Source organism: Falco peregrinus, chromosome 6 (assembly GCF_023634155.1).
Source record: "Falco peregrinus isolate bFalPer1 chromosome 6, bFalPer1.pri, whole genome shotgun sequence".
Lineage (NCBI taxonomy): Eukaryota > Metazoa > Chordata > Aves > Falconiformes > Falconidae > Falco > Falco peregrinus.
In genome coordinates this window covers 86,293,058-86,306,890 of record NC_073726.1, presented here as the reverse complement: position 1 = coordinate 86,306,890, position 13,833 = coordinate 86,293,058, and positions in this window count along the sequence as shown.

Genomic DNA, 13,833 nt, shown 5'->3' with positions numbered 1-13,833 from the left:
CCGGGGTCTCCCTGTGGGGGCACCTCCTCCCCGTGCCGGCGGGGCACCCCCGGGGCTCCCCAAGCGAGGCCGCCAGAGCCGCCTCCCGCGACCCCGGCCGGGTGCGCTGCGCTTTGCAGAGTCCGGGGACGCTGTCCGGGGGACGCGGGGGGGCAGCGGGGTGACCTTAAAGGGACGTTACCTTGTGTCCCACCAGGGAGGAGCTGAGGGAGGCCAGAAGGCGAGGGGCCCCGGCATCTCAACCTGGGAACTCGTCCTGCTGCCTGGCTCTCATCAATCCTACGCTTGTACCTTACAGGAAAACAGAAAATAATAATAATTTACAAAAAAGGATTTAATGCACCATCGTTAATGTGCTCCATCATCACAGGTGCCTTGCTCCCGTGGCGCCATTGAAGGATGGTAAACGTTACACGTGTAAATCCAAGCATACTTGGATTTACATACTTGGGAACTGAACCGACGCTTCTACTAATGCCCTGGGTGCAATTTACATCCCAGGTATGCTGCCCTACAAAGGGGAGCAGTTTGGGAATCGTGTGGGTGCGCAGTGGTGTCACCCAAGTATGAAGTCTGCTCACCAGACAGACTACCCCTTGGATGCTGTATTGCGCACACTTGGATTTACCTCTGAATTTCCTGTTCGGCTGCAGTATTGTGTTACACGTATTTTCTTGCCCTTAAGCTACTAGTATGTTCTCTCACCTTTAACTCCATCTTCTGTTTTGGTTTGGTTTAGTTTGGGGTTTTTTGGGGTTTGGGAACTGGGATGAGTGCACGTAAGACAGGCCCACCCTTGGTACCACCTAGTTGGTACCTAGTCTGGAGGTTCGCCTGCAAGAATGACCTTGCCTGAAATGGAATGGAGGAGCACCCACCCAGCCAGCCTCAGCATGCTCGCCGCGGATCTCCAGCAGCAGTCTGGCCACCATCACCTCCACCCTCCCCAGGCCGTTAAGCTAGCAGTCAGGGACAAGTTGCAATGTGGCACCCTTCTCTAAGTGACCCATGGCTACAATGCAGAGCCAGCTTGAGGCAGCCAGCAGAGAGACCTGCTTTTTAGGCCACCAGCCTTAGCCTACTGGACCCACACCAGCTCCACACAGGCCGGATACCCTCAAGGTCAGGCCACCATTGGTGCCAGAGGCTGAGTGTGGCCTCCTTAGCTTTAGGCGTACAACCATATTTCTCAAAGCCGTGCAGGCTTGTGGCTCAGAAAGAAAGAGGCCAGGTATCATGCAGGAGGTGCAGAGAGGCCGTGTGCCTAGAAGGCTGTGCATGTTTAATTGGGAGTATCTGGTTTGCTGAACGCTCCATGATACATTATGCATGATCAAAGGATGTGCCACATGGATTTTCATCCTAGTCAGCCCTCACTGGCATTTATGTGATGGGAAAGAGCTGATCAGCTAGAAGGAAGACAATAAATGGCATCTCTCTCTTCTCCTTGGTGTCTGGTCAGATCTGGCCTTTTAAAGAGACCTGCTGATGGTGGGTGATAACAAAAGCAAACACACACAGCAGCATCTGATACCCAAGCGAACATCATCTACACGGCAGGGAGGACAGTATCAGTTACAAGTTAAGGCGGCTGTGATTACAATCAAGCCAATAAATAGACAAGCACCACCGGAGGAAAACCCACCCATTTTTAAACTCCCAGGTCTCAGCACAGTTGCTGTTGTAGCCAACTAGGCATTTTCTCTTGGCTGCTGGGCCGCCAGGTCTGCACTGGCCGCCTGGGAACTGAACCAACTCTCCTACTAATGCCCTGGGTGCAATTTATGTCCCAGGTATGCTGCCCTACAAAGGGGAGCAGTTTGGGAATCATGTGTGGGTGCGCAGTGGTGTCACCCAAGTATGAAGTCTGCTCACCAGACAGACTACCCCTTGGATGCTGTATTGCGCGTTATCCATGGGCCAGGACTCAGCTCATCGGGTCCGCAGAGGAAAACGCCACACAAGGCAGTTCACAGCACGTGCAACAGCAGCAGTTGGTGCAGCCCTTGCCTTCTGCTTGAGCAACGGAGTCATGCAAAATAAAACAGGCATGGGATATTCAGCCAGGATCATGGTGATCCTGAAATCAGGGAAGATCTGAATGGGATACACCCTCCCACAGCACTATTTCCTAAGTCCATGGAGAATGAGTTTGGAGGAAGCAGCTAGAGAGTAGCTGATAATTGTATCACAATTACATAGTAAATGGCCACCCAGAAACATACCTTCCTCTGAGCACATTCTCACCATTACCACCAGCTCTAGTGGTGCTGCGGAAGCTGAGATGCAGGAGCTTAGCTTCATCAGTGTTTATTTAAGGATCACTGGGAAACTCTCTCCTCTTCCTGCATGCATCTGCATTTCTGTATAAACACACAGAGAAGTCCTGTTGGGTTGGCAGTGGCCAGCAATACCAAATCCCTGTGACTGCACAGGCTGGAGCGTGCAGGATCTGCACGGGCAAAAGGCCCTTCATGAGGGCTGCACACCGTTCCTGCAGCTCTTGCCCACACCTGAAACCCCAGTGCCACGCATGCTCAACCCCAGTGCCACGCATGCTCAACCCCAGTGCCACGCATGCTCATGACATGCACTTTACCTGATGTCGGTGAATTACCCTCTCAGAATCAGCACAACTAATAAGCAACAAGGTGCCAAATTTTATTCAGATTTACTGTTTGTTTAGCTGCTCAGATATCAATCAGGTTGTCTCTAAGGCCACCACTATACGATCTGATTTTTTGAGGCGATAAGGGCCTGAGGCGATGTTTGAAACAGCCAAGAACAAAATGTGCAAAGCAAGCCCTGCCCAGGAGATCAGCTGCAGGAGGAAGGACTGGGCTGGGGAAAGCTGTGCGCTGGCACCTAGGAAGGAGCAGCCTGCAAGATGGAAGTTGTTAAGCATTTATCTCCCTGCCCTGAGGAGTGAGCATGTGAAGAGCACTCTGATTTTCTCGGGTGGGTTTAGGCATAGCCAGCAATGAGATCCCTGCTTCCTTTGGGTTCCCTGCCTTGCAGGACTGGGAGAAAGCACTTAGGACAAGGAGAGGTGTCTCACTTACAGAGCAGGGGGGACGACACAATTATTTTTAATGTAGCAGCAAAAGAGAAGAGCCTGGCGCAGAACAAAGCAAAATCAGGATTTGTCCAGGTTGGTGACTATTCTGCCCATTTGTGCCGTTGTGAGGGGGAAAATGAGACTGTGCTGCTGACGGTCACACACAGGGACTTAGGGTAATGCGTGATCTAGAACCACCTCTGAGGGGGCTGCCGATGCTGCTGCAATATGCAGCAGAGGAAGGAGAGGCACGCTGAGGGGGAAGGGACTCTTAGAGACTGCGGGACCAAGTGCTAATTATAAGATGACAGAAGTGTGCAAAATGGCCTCAAGTAGTTACTATTCATGGGCTGCCACTGCAAACAAACGGGGCTGGGCCTCCTCAGGCTGCGTGGCCGGGAGCTGGGAAAGGGCAGCTGCTCAAGAGCTTGGCACCCAGCCTGCATCACACACAACAGGTGAGAGAGGGCGAGGCACAAAACAGGCGACCAGAGCTGCTGTGGCCCTGCAGACGGTGAGCAAGAGGCCAGGTGGCACACCGGCATTTTACACCCCTCTCAAAGGGAGAGGAGCAACTTTCAAGAACAGCCCTTGATGTCCCAGAAAGGGAGGTGTTGGTGTTTGACCCCCATGCCAGCTTCCCGGTCCTGCTGGGCACTGCCTTAGGACTGCCCTCCAATTTTCTTCCTGGGAAATTCAGGAGAAACAGAGCCTGCTCAGGGGCTGCTGTGCATTACACTGGCTCAGGCTAGGTCTGTACTCTCCCAGAACACGGTATGACAAAATTACCTTTCAAGTCTTCCTCTTTCCCCTCCTTGTCATCCCCCCAAGACATGGGGTCACTCGGGATTAAGTTTATAGACATATGTAGTCAGTCCTCTGAGCACAATGACTGCATTTAACAGATGAATTGCATATAGCTGCGCAAGCTCTGGTAACTAAGTTCAAAACATTGTGAACTGGTAGGCACTGAGAAAGTAAATATACCTAGAAATAACCTCCCCCTCCCAGTCCAGCCATGGGGTCAGTATTCTTTTCCTTAATATCAGTTTGATAGTTGTGTAATATAACCTGTGGGGGTACCTGCAGAGCTCATCCTTGGCAAAATGATGTGGAAAACAACAGTTGTTAAGACAGATAAGTGAGTGTAAACAGCATGTGAGGATAGAAAACCCAAAAGTGTCGGAGAGTGCATTTGCCCAAAACTGATCTTGCTGAAGAGATAATAAACCATCAGTCTTCATCTGATCATGCTGAAGAGGATGGCAGCCATCAGCTGGGTTAAGTGGTAACCAGGGAATGACAACAAAGACTGAGTTGGTTTGAAAAGCTGTATAAAAGAAGCACAGAAATTTGTAATGGAGCAGGGATCGGCCTCAGACTGGGAACAGAGCAGCAGGCTAAACCCAGTCTGGCACACCGCAGCCTCTGCCAAGGCCAGACGCAGCAGCTTCCCCAGCTGTCAGGCACCATCAGCAGCTAGCACCCAGCGCATGGCCTGACCCTGTGGGGTGCAGCATGTAGGGACCCACACTTTGCGTGTGTGGGTGACCTGCTGGGGTGCCTTCCCACCAGCGAGTGCATTAGCTGATAGCAGGGCACCCCTAGAGCTGGAGTGGCCACGACTCCAGTGGGAGTGGGGCATAAGCGAGGGCCCCGTGCTCCCAGAAGTGACCAGCTGCCAGTGAGAGAGGGCTGGGTGACGGTGCGTGGGGGATGAGAACAACTGGGGATTAGTTACAGAAGCGTGTTTAGGAATTTGCAGGAATTTATTAGTGTTTTCTAAGAGTCTAATGTGCTTGAACTGCTGTATTGCTGACATAGATCCTGCATGTATAGTTCACTGATTGTCCGTTAGTTACATGTCCTTAATAAATCAATAAACCATTTCAAACCTGGTTTGGTTTAATCTACATGAGGTGAGCCACTTTTTCCTGCAGCAATGATCAACTGACAAGATTTTTTTTGACCAGTTCTGGCAGGAGAAGGCCTATATGCTCAGTGATTGAGTAAAGATTGACTTCATGTTGAAGTGGAGACGAGGTGCAGGACAAGGGATGGTTTCTGGCATGGACTGATGGGCAGCTGGAGACAGGAAAGAGGGATGCGATAGAGACAACATGCTGTGTGCCTGGTGTTTGATAACTGGGATAAATACTTCTGGTGGACGGTATAGAGTTCCTCTGGCTGAGCCCAGCCACCAGTAGTGAAACCTGCCAGCTATCAACACTGTTCTGATGGAAACAGAGGCAACTTGTGAAGGCTGCAGAAGTCAAACCATATTGCCAGAATTTCTCCTTTTGCCGGAAAAATGCAGGAAAAATTACTCTCATCTTCTTACTGAAAATAATTTGAAAATACTTTCTTGCACATAATCCATCCTGTTTTCCTTGGCACACCTGGAAGTGACCGCAACACAGGAAAGAAGCATTACTCAGGAACTAGCTATGAAGCTGGCAACAACAGCACATGTTTTGTGACAACCTGGAGCCCTTACTAGAGTGGCAGCCACCTTCCTGGTGTGCAGTCACTGAGCTCAGGCAGCTCCGTGAGCTCCCGATGCAGCCAGCAGCTGCAAGTCTGGGGGACTTATTTGGCTTCACCCCTGCTGGTCCAAACAAAATGGTCCCCATTCGGTTCCTACTGGGTGTGTCAGCATTATGCACCATTAAAACAGGCCATTTTTCTGTCTTGGCAGCAAGATTGCAAAGCTTCACTCTCCCCTTGCCCCTAAACATAGTCCATAAGGGATTTCTGATGGCAGGTTTTATTTGGGCACCAGCCTGTTTGGCTGCCTGAGTTAGAGCTCTGCTGTCTCCAGGACCAGCCAGTCTGGGACGTCCAGCACAAAACCAAGTCAAGGAACAAGAACTAAATAAACTCCAAAACTATTCTGAGGCCTGCTCGAGTTGAATTTAAGAAGGAAAATAAAATCAGAGTAGAAAAACATTTCTATCTTTAGCCATCAGGAGCAAGACTTATCTAAGCAGCATCACACAGGAGCTGGCAATGGAAATGGTAAGTTAGAGTTCAACTTGTTCCTAAACATCATCTTTTAATTGTTCAGCCAGGGCCACAGTGGGATGCTACATGATTTACAGTGCCTGCCAGAGGCCTTTCCCTGGAACAACTCATAGATGTCTGTGATAATTGTAAAGATTACTTCAGCGCTGTCCACACTAAAAGTTCTTACCAACCGAAGGTAGGTAACTCTGCAAACCAGGAAGCCTGCTGTCCACTGTGGGCTTCTTGGTGGTCTTTGCTTTGATCTGGGTTGTCTGGTTCCACTGCAACATCCTGTGATGACCAACCCTGCACCCTCACCTGCAACACAGTAACACAACACATATAAAAACCAAAGACATTTTGATGGGACAATCTCTCTTCCGTCCTAAATGTCCAGTTATTGTGACAAAAGACATCATGCAGCTGTGATGGGGACTGTCTGTCTTTGTTCCTCTGACATAAATTCAGTGCCATGGTTAACCACGCTGCATTCTGAAATTCCCTTTTCTCTTTTAACCAGTCCTGCACAGACCACAACACGTCACACAGGCCAAAGGAGGCAGACAGACAGTTTAAAAAGCACTTAAGTCTTTCTCATTATAACCAGTAGGAGTTAGGGACCTGACCTGTATGGATGATTTGAAAAGCTGGATGGGTGTCAGTTTGTGGGTTTAGATGCTTGTGTACCTTGGAAAATCTGCTTCGACTTTCCACGGTTCAGCTTTTCTGCTTTAACAGGCAGGATAAATTTAACATGGACTTTTGTACCAGACCCGCATCAAAGCAGATCTGTTCTGCAAAGGCATGATGGGACCTGGGCACTTGTATCACTGGTGTCCACAGATCCATCGGGAATTTCTCAGAAACTATCAATTCTAGCTGAGTAAGACCACAGAAGTTATGGGCAGAGGGAAGTGAACACCGTAAGCAAATAACTCTGTCACATCTGGTCTAACATTGGGACGGCTGGAGGAAGACAGCACATGCGGTGATGCTGCTGTTATTTACATAAAGCAATACCTTTGTTTTTCTGTTATTTAAACCCTATTTATCAGTTGAATAACACGAACCCTTGGAGAATATAATCGTGACAAGACCCCCAAGTCAGCTAGAGTTTTGACTTGTACTTTTGTTCTCATGGGAAACGTCCCCAAAATACCAACGTGCAAATCTGTTCTTCTGCATGTTAAAAGTATTCCCCAGGCAACCAGCATCAGGAACTGAATAGAAATTCCCTTTTCTCCCCACCCATGGCTCCTTTTGAAAAAGCAGTCACTACCAAGAATCAAAGATTAGCTACTATTTCCTGATGTTCAAAGCACTCCACAAATGAACACTCAGTACCAAAATGGCCTTAGCTAACTGGTTTTACTACAAGCTAGTTTTGTTGATTTTAAGAACGTAAGATTGCCTACACCTGGAATGCACCAAAGATCCATTTAATCCAATTTGTCTTCTCCAGCTGTGGCCAGTAGCAACTATCTAGAAAAAAAGCCTAAGAACAGGGCAAGTACAGAGTGACCGTTGTGACCTCCCAGGTGCCAGCAGCCTGCCACCTCGAGAGCTGCCAAGCCAGGGAGTGCACTGACAGCTAAGTAAACTGGGTGTAGTCCTGGACCTAATCTGTGTCTCACTTTGGAGAAGCAGTTTGTATCCGGCACCTGACCCTGCAGCTTGGCAATGTTACTGCAGCCTCTGCAAGTTCATCTGAGCGAGCTTTAGAGGCCAGCAGCCGTGCAGAGGTGAGGGCAGGTCTCAGCCATACATGGGAAAAGCTATAGCCTGTGCTGGGCTTTGCACTGATGTGTGTCAACATGGTCAGCAAGGTGGCTTAAAACTGTCGCTGGTCTTGCTATGGGTCTCCCCCCCCACCAGCCTCAGGGGGGGCACAGATCAGCCTTCCCGTGTGGCACAGACTTCAGTGGACACACAGTGGTTTGTTAGAAGAGTGAGGTACCTGGCTATGTGTCCATCTTACTGTCGCACTGGGATTTGAGCTGTCACCCATACGTCACCACCACCAAACAGCATACTAGCCTATAAAGTAAGAGCATACAAAGAGCTCAGAATCTTCAGCTCAGCTACTTCTTCAGCTGCAGCCTCCTAGCACATGGGGATTGCCTCTCATTCTTCAGTCCAGACAGCTGACTGAGGTGGCCTGCATGTCACCTGTGGTGACCCACTGACTCACAGTCCGTCTTTGCCATGCTGTGAGAAGAGGCTTGCTACAGGGAAAGACACACTCTGATAGGCACATATTTAATTTATAAGTGCTAATTAATTGAATAATGGATTGGTTAGCAAAGCCCCTGGTCTATATTGTATTCAAAATGCCATCTGGAAAGAGGCTGGTGTGATTAGTAAGATGGGTGCTCTCTTAAACCTGATACCTTTGTAAGAGAATCTGTCCCATCATTACTGATGAGACCGAATTTAACAATGAAGCTATATATTTTATTCTCCAGGAGAGTATTTTTGAGATGGCAAACATTTGGTCATTGGGATGGTGATCAGTGTGCTTCACTCCTGTGACAAGCAGCGGGATGAATATCCTGTTATAAATGGAAAGCAAATAGTTTACTCAAAGAGCTTTAAATGTCATCAGTCTCTTAGAAAATGCGTGTCAGTAGGTCTCATGTGACTCGGAAAGCAGAGTGGCTGTTTAATGTAACTTTTACCTCCACCTAGGCCTGCTGGGTGCCTGCAACTGAGAGCAGCTATCTTTATACTGACAGCCTTGTTCCAGGTCAGGGAGGCTCTGACCTGCCTCTGAACTGAAAGTCTGAAGCACTGGACAGATACCGAAGTTTCAGTTCTTCCATGTTTATCTCAGGGATCAGGTTTCCAGGAATCTGCTGCAGTTGAGTTCTCATAACGAAATGGCACAGGAAAGTCCCCCACATCAGGTGCACACAACAGGCCTGCAAAACCCCTCTCTCCCCTCTCAGCTTTGAAGCGTGTTAAAGAGCAAATGCATATACATCGTTATGGCCCCATTTCTAGCAGGTAGGTACATGTGGTATGTGGCAGAAGAAAGAGCAGAACCAGTGTTTTGCCACCTTGCGTACAGCTTTGTGCAGGTGACGGCAGCGTCCTTGCTAGCTGGCAGGTGTCTGGGGGGGGGTGCACCCGGGAGCCTCGCACAGAGACACAGGCAGCTGCCCAAAGCCTGCGTCTGCTGCACGCACGAGAGGCAACTAAGAAGGTCTTGCCTCATGCCTCCCACAGAGCAAAGCACCTTCCAGGTATGAATGAAGCAAGTCCAGCAGCATTGCTTTCCTAAGGTTCATCAGTGAGAGAAACTCTGGGTTTGCCTACACGGAGACGCTCTGGAAACCTAATTTGAATGACCTTTGCAAGCTAACAAAACTTTTAAAAACTTAATTAAATCACATTAAACCCCCACATGGGTATTTTAACTTAAAGGTATGTTTATTCTCTGCAGTATACTTCCCCTCCTAAGTGGACTGAAGAACATTTAATTTAGCCTACCCTAATTCTGACTAAAGGTGTCCACTTTAATGCAGTTCATTCACCTCTTTGAAATTCATGCTTTTAGTTCACTTAAATGACTTTTCCCTCAGTTTTCCTTTGTAAAGAATCCATCCGAGAGAGAAGAAGGCACTTGTTTCGGATTATCCAAAAGAAGTGCCAGGAGCAGAAGTGGGGGAGCCCAGACATACACAAGTATCCAGGAAAGCAGCTTTTCTCTCCACTACCTTTCTATCATGGCTGGAAATGTTTTCTGTGGATCTAGCACTGCTACACTCTTTTTCTACCCCTACCACATCAGGTTTTGCAACAGACCCAAGCAGCAGAGGCAAGACGGGAAGACAGAGCTAGCAGGTGTCTTGTCTGGCTGCAAGCAACACTGTGTAGAAGATCCATGAAAATGCCGCAGTCCTTCAAGACCGCAAAGTCTGGCAATCATTTATTCTGCCCTTCCAGCATAACACAGAGAGTATAATTTCTTTTCATTACTTTTTCATTCAGCCTGATAACTTATCTCTGACTGAACTATAAAGTCAGGTATTTGCTGCAGTCAAATTGTTCCAGGCATTTTGTTGGATGCATGTTTTCCATTGAAACCAATTTTCCTTTTAGTCAACTACTTTTTTATAATCTTTTTGCCTCTCACAGATGTGCCTTACTGTGCAAATCCATAGTCATTGCTTTCTTGGGGATGCAGCTTTGGTGTATAGCAGCTTAAAAAACCAAAGAGGGCAAAAACCCATTTCCAGGGTTCTGAAATTATTACACCAGCATGAATGCAAATTTCTCCTAACCTCAAACACCTCTCTTTTACTGTGACTGCTGTACTCGGGTTCTTGAGGACATACAGCGGCTCCGTCTGTCTACCTCACCGTGTCAGCAAAGCAGGTGGAACAGGAACACCAAAGCCTGTGAGCTTTACGAGGTGGTCCCCGCCTCGGGCACTCCACAGGAGAACCTGGTGGGCAGCTTCAAGATGGTAACATGAACTGTGAATTTAGTTTTCCCTTCCCCTACCCAAATAGCAGAATGAGGTTGGGCAGTGCAGAGATTCAAATACACATTGGAATAAAGCATAAAAATGAGCAAGACAGAAAAATGGAAAATAGCCTCCGTAGGGGAGGTAATTCGCTCACAAGTATTTTAGTCCTATTAGACTAGACTCACCATGCTGCACTGTCTCAGCATTCTGGGATCATCAGTAATGTTCAGAACACATACAAGAAGTTTTCCGGTGCTGGATCTTAACATGATACTAAGGACAAGAAGCACCATTTCTTATCTTTTCCTGAGGCAGAAACTGAGAGGTGGGAAAAGTGACTTGACCTTGGTCACACTAAACAGATGTTTAGGGGAGAACTGGGGGCAACACCCAGAAGTCAAATGGTAGTCAGTATGTTTGGCACCCTGATTCATAGGCCCATCTGGCCAAAGCTTATGGGTCTGCAGTAGAGCTGGGTGCAGTCATTAGGCAGAGATCTGTGGAGATGATCTTCTCTTGCAACATTCACAGATCCCCACCCTACACCTTCTCTATTGCCAGGATCCCGTGGGCCCCAGCCTCTCCTCAGACGCCAGTCCTCTCTCTGGAAAGCTACAGCGCTCTGACAAGCCCTGTAGAAACAATGTTGGAGTCGTCATTAACCTGTCAGGGCTTTATGCCCAGACCTTTCCGACAGTACCCTCACACGAAGCTGAATACAACACAGCATATTCAACAGTCTATGACAAATGCGTTACGTTTGCCTACTTTTCTTGTTTGCCGCAGGAGAGTGTTGGAATTACTCTTTGTAAGCAAATGAGTTTTCGCTTTTCTCATTAGCTTTTCATAATCTTTAATGCACAGTATGGGAGGAGAGGGCTATCAGCAATTTTGGCTGAAAGCAAAATGACTAAAGGTTAAAACTGAGAGCAGGAGGGAAGGCGTCACTGTTCCAGAGAAGCTTCCAGCCTCCTTCTACTAGTCATGACTGCATGAGGCATTTAAAAAATGGCAAAAAATGACAGAGCCAGACAAATTCTTACCCAGGTGGCGCAACGGGCTGTTCAGTTCAGATGCTGTGACTCACAAAGGCTGATCTAATGTAAATAACCAGCTTAAAAATGAAGGGCTTATCTGTACTGAGCTGTCACTTTTAGCCTCGGTTAAGTCAATTTTGACCACTCCATTGAGTTAACTTTATGGTAATACTTGACCTGGTCTAAGGCAGATATAGAGATGTATTCCATAGCGTGGGACATCCTGCATACATGCTTGCATCTGTCATCTGACCTAAAAGGACCATGCACTCTTCACCAAAGATGCTTGCATCTTCCACTGCACTGTGCCCTGTATGTTGGAACTGAAATAAGCTGGGGTGAATGCACTCTTGAGCACATGGCTGCAGTATCCTAAATTAGAGGCAGGTCAGAAGCCTCTCACGCGTTCCTCTCAAGTCTAGACTTTGCAATAGATGCATACCACTCCTGGGAGTTGCACCAAGGTCATCAGACTACTGTCTAGAGTGACAAGCTGCCAGCACCATACGGCCTGAGTCACAGCCAAGCTGGACTCTATACCCCGTCATCTATGCATTGCACGATCTCGAGATGGGGCTTGCCAGTAGAGCAGTGGAAGCCACAGATAAGAGCACCAAAGGAACACATCCCTCAAAAGGAAATTAGTTATCCAGACATATTTTTTTTTTTCTGACATAACTGTGTCAATACCAGGGCTTTCACAAGCTCTGTTTTTTTTCACACTCCTATCAAGCTCAGCTTCATGAGCAAAACGGTGAAATGTAGGCCAAATGCTCTGAGCCAGCTAACCGTTTTTATTTATGTGAGAGCAATCAAATATATATGATTGATCATAGGTAGCGAATGTTGCAGCATACAATAGGCCATGGCCAAAGGAAGGAGAACGTGCTTCATTTTGTGCTGTTTTCAGGGAAGTGGGAAGCATCTTTGCTTGTGCACAACCCAGAGCATGGGAAGGGCTTTGGGCACTTGAAGGTCACTCCTATACACCTCCGCAGAGCATCGCTTGCCTTGCCCCATCTGCAGCTATGGGGCAGTGGCCCAGAGGATACTGGTCGTGACCGAGGCACAGACACAAGGTGCAGGAAGAGCGGGAGAGCAGTGGGGGAAGGAGAGGGCTTGTTGCAGGCTGTCAGCAAGGCAGCCCCTTTGCACAGAGGCACACACAGCACACAGGTCTCCAGACTGCTGCTGTTTGCCACATTGCATATGGAGGGGAAAATGAGACTTAAGGAAGATGATGTCACTTGCAGTGTATACCCTATGGCGGATGAGCTGTAATCCTTTGTCTGTACAATGTTAGAAAGCGGGGGTGGTGTTTTTAAAGATATTTTCTATGCTGGAGCTAAGAATGGCAGGTTTCACAATGAAGCTGTTGTTCAATTAAACATGAATCAGTGTGTTTGCAGACCTGACTGAGACAGGGAAGTAATAAAACAAAGACACTAAAACTTATCAGTAATTCTTACCATTTCTTAATGATGTTTCTAATCTATGCCTTTGACCCTTTGGTAATTCTACTTCGTTCTCTGCTGCTGTAACATTTAGAATGTAGCTGAAAATTCTATGCCATTTGTTAGTTTATCATGTTTGCTTTAGGACAGTCCAAGACAAAGGCCAATATATCATAAAATAAAAGTCCAACTCCATATTTAGACTCCTGAGTAAATGGCCTGAATTTCAAATAAGCAGAACTCACAATCTCTCCCACTGCTTTTAATAGAAACTCAAGGGTTCCTGAAAAATCAAGTCTTTTATCACTGTCAGATATGGTCTTGGGGACACAGCTTTTTATGCAAATCATAGGCACAGGCCATCAATGAAGATCGTGTCATTAGTACAGTTATCGGCCAGGAAGACTCCTTAGTATAGGATAGCATCCTATATAGTATAGTATTCTCATGAGGATATTTGTGCTTTTTTCTTTCGAAGATTTGCATCCCATCAGGCTGGTTTAACCTCAAAGGCTGGATCACTCGAGACGTCTGCTGGTCTGCATACCAGCCAGGACAGCAAAGGGGTGAGCCACCTTGCTGGTGTCACTCTTGCAGCAAAGCCTTGTTTTCTGCCTGTGGGTTACAGGCTCCTACGGAACACAGCCTTGACAACACACCATCTCCACAGCAGAAACACCTCCCTGGTAAAACTCACAAGTGCTGGAAAAGCGTCTGTAACACAGCTGTGGCTGAAAATGTGCTCATTTGACTACCCCTGCTCGCTGAGTGAGTGTGGTCTTTGCATTGCATTGCAGTGCTTTG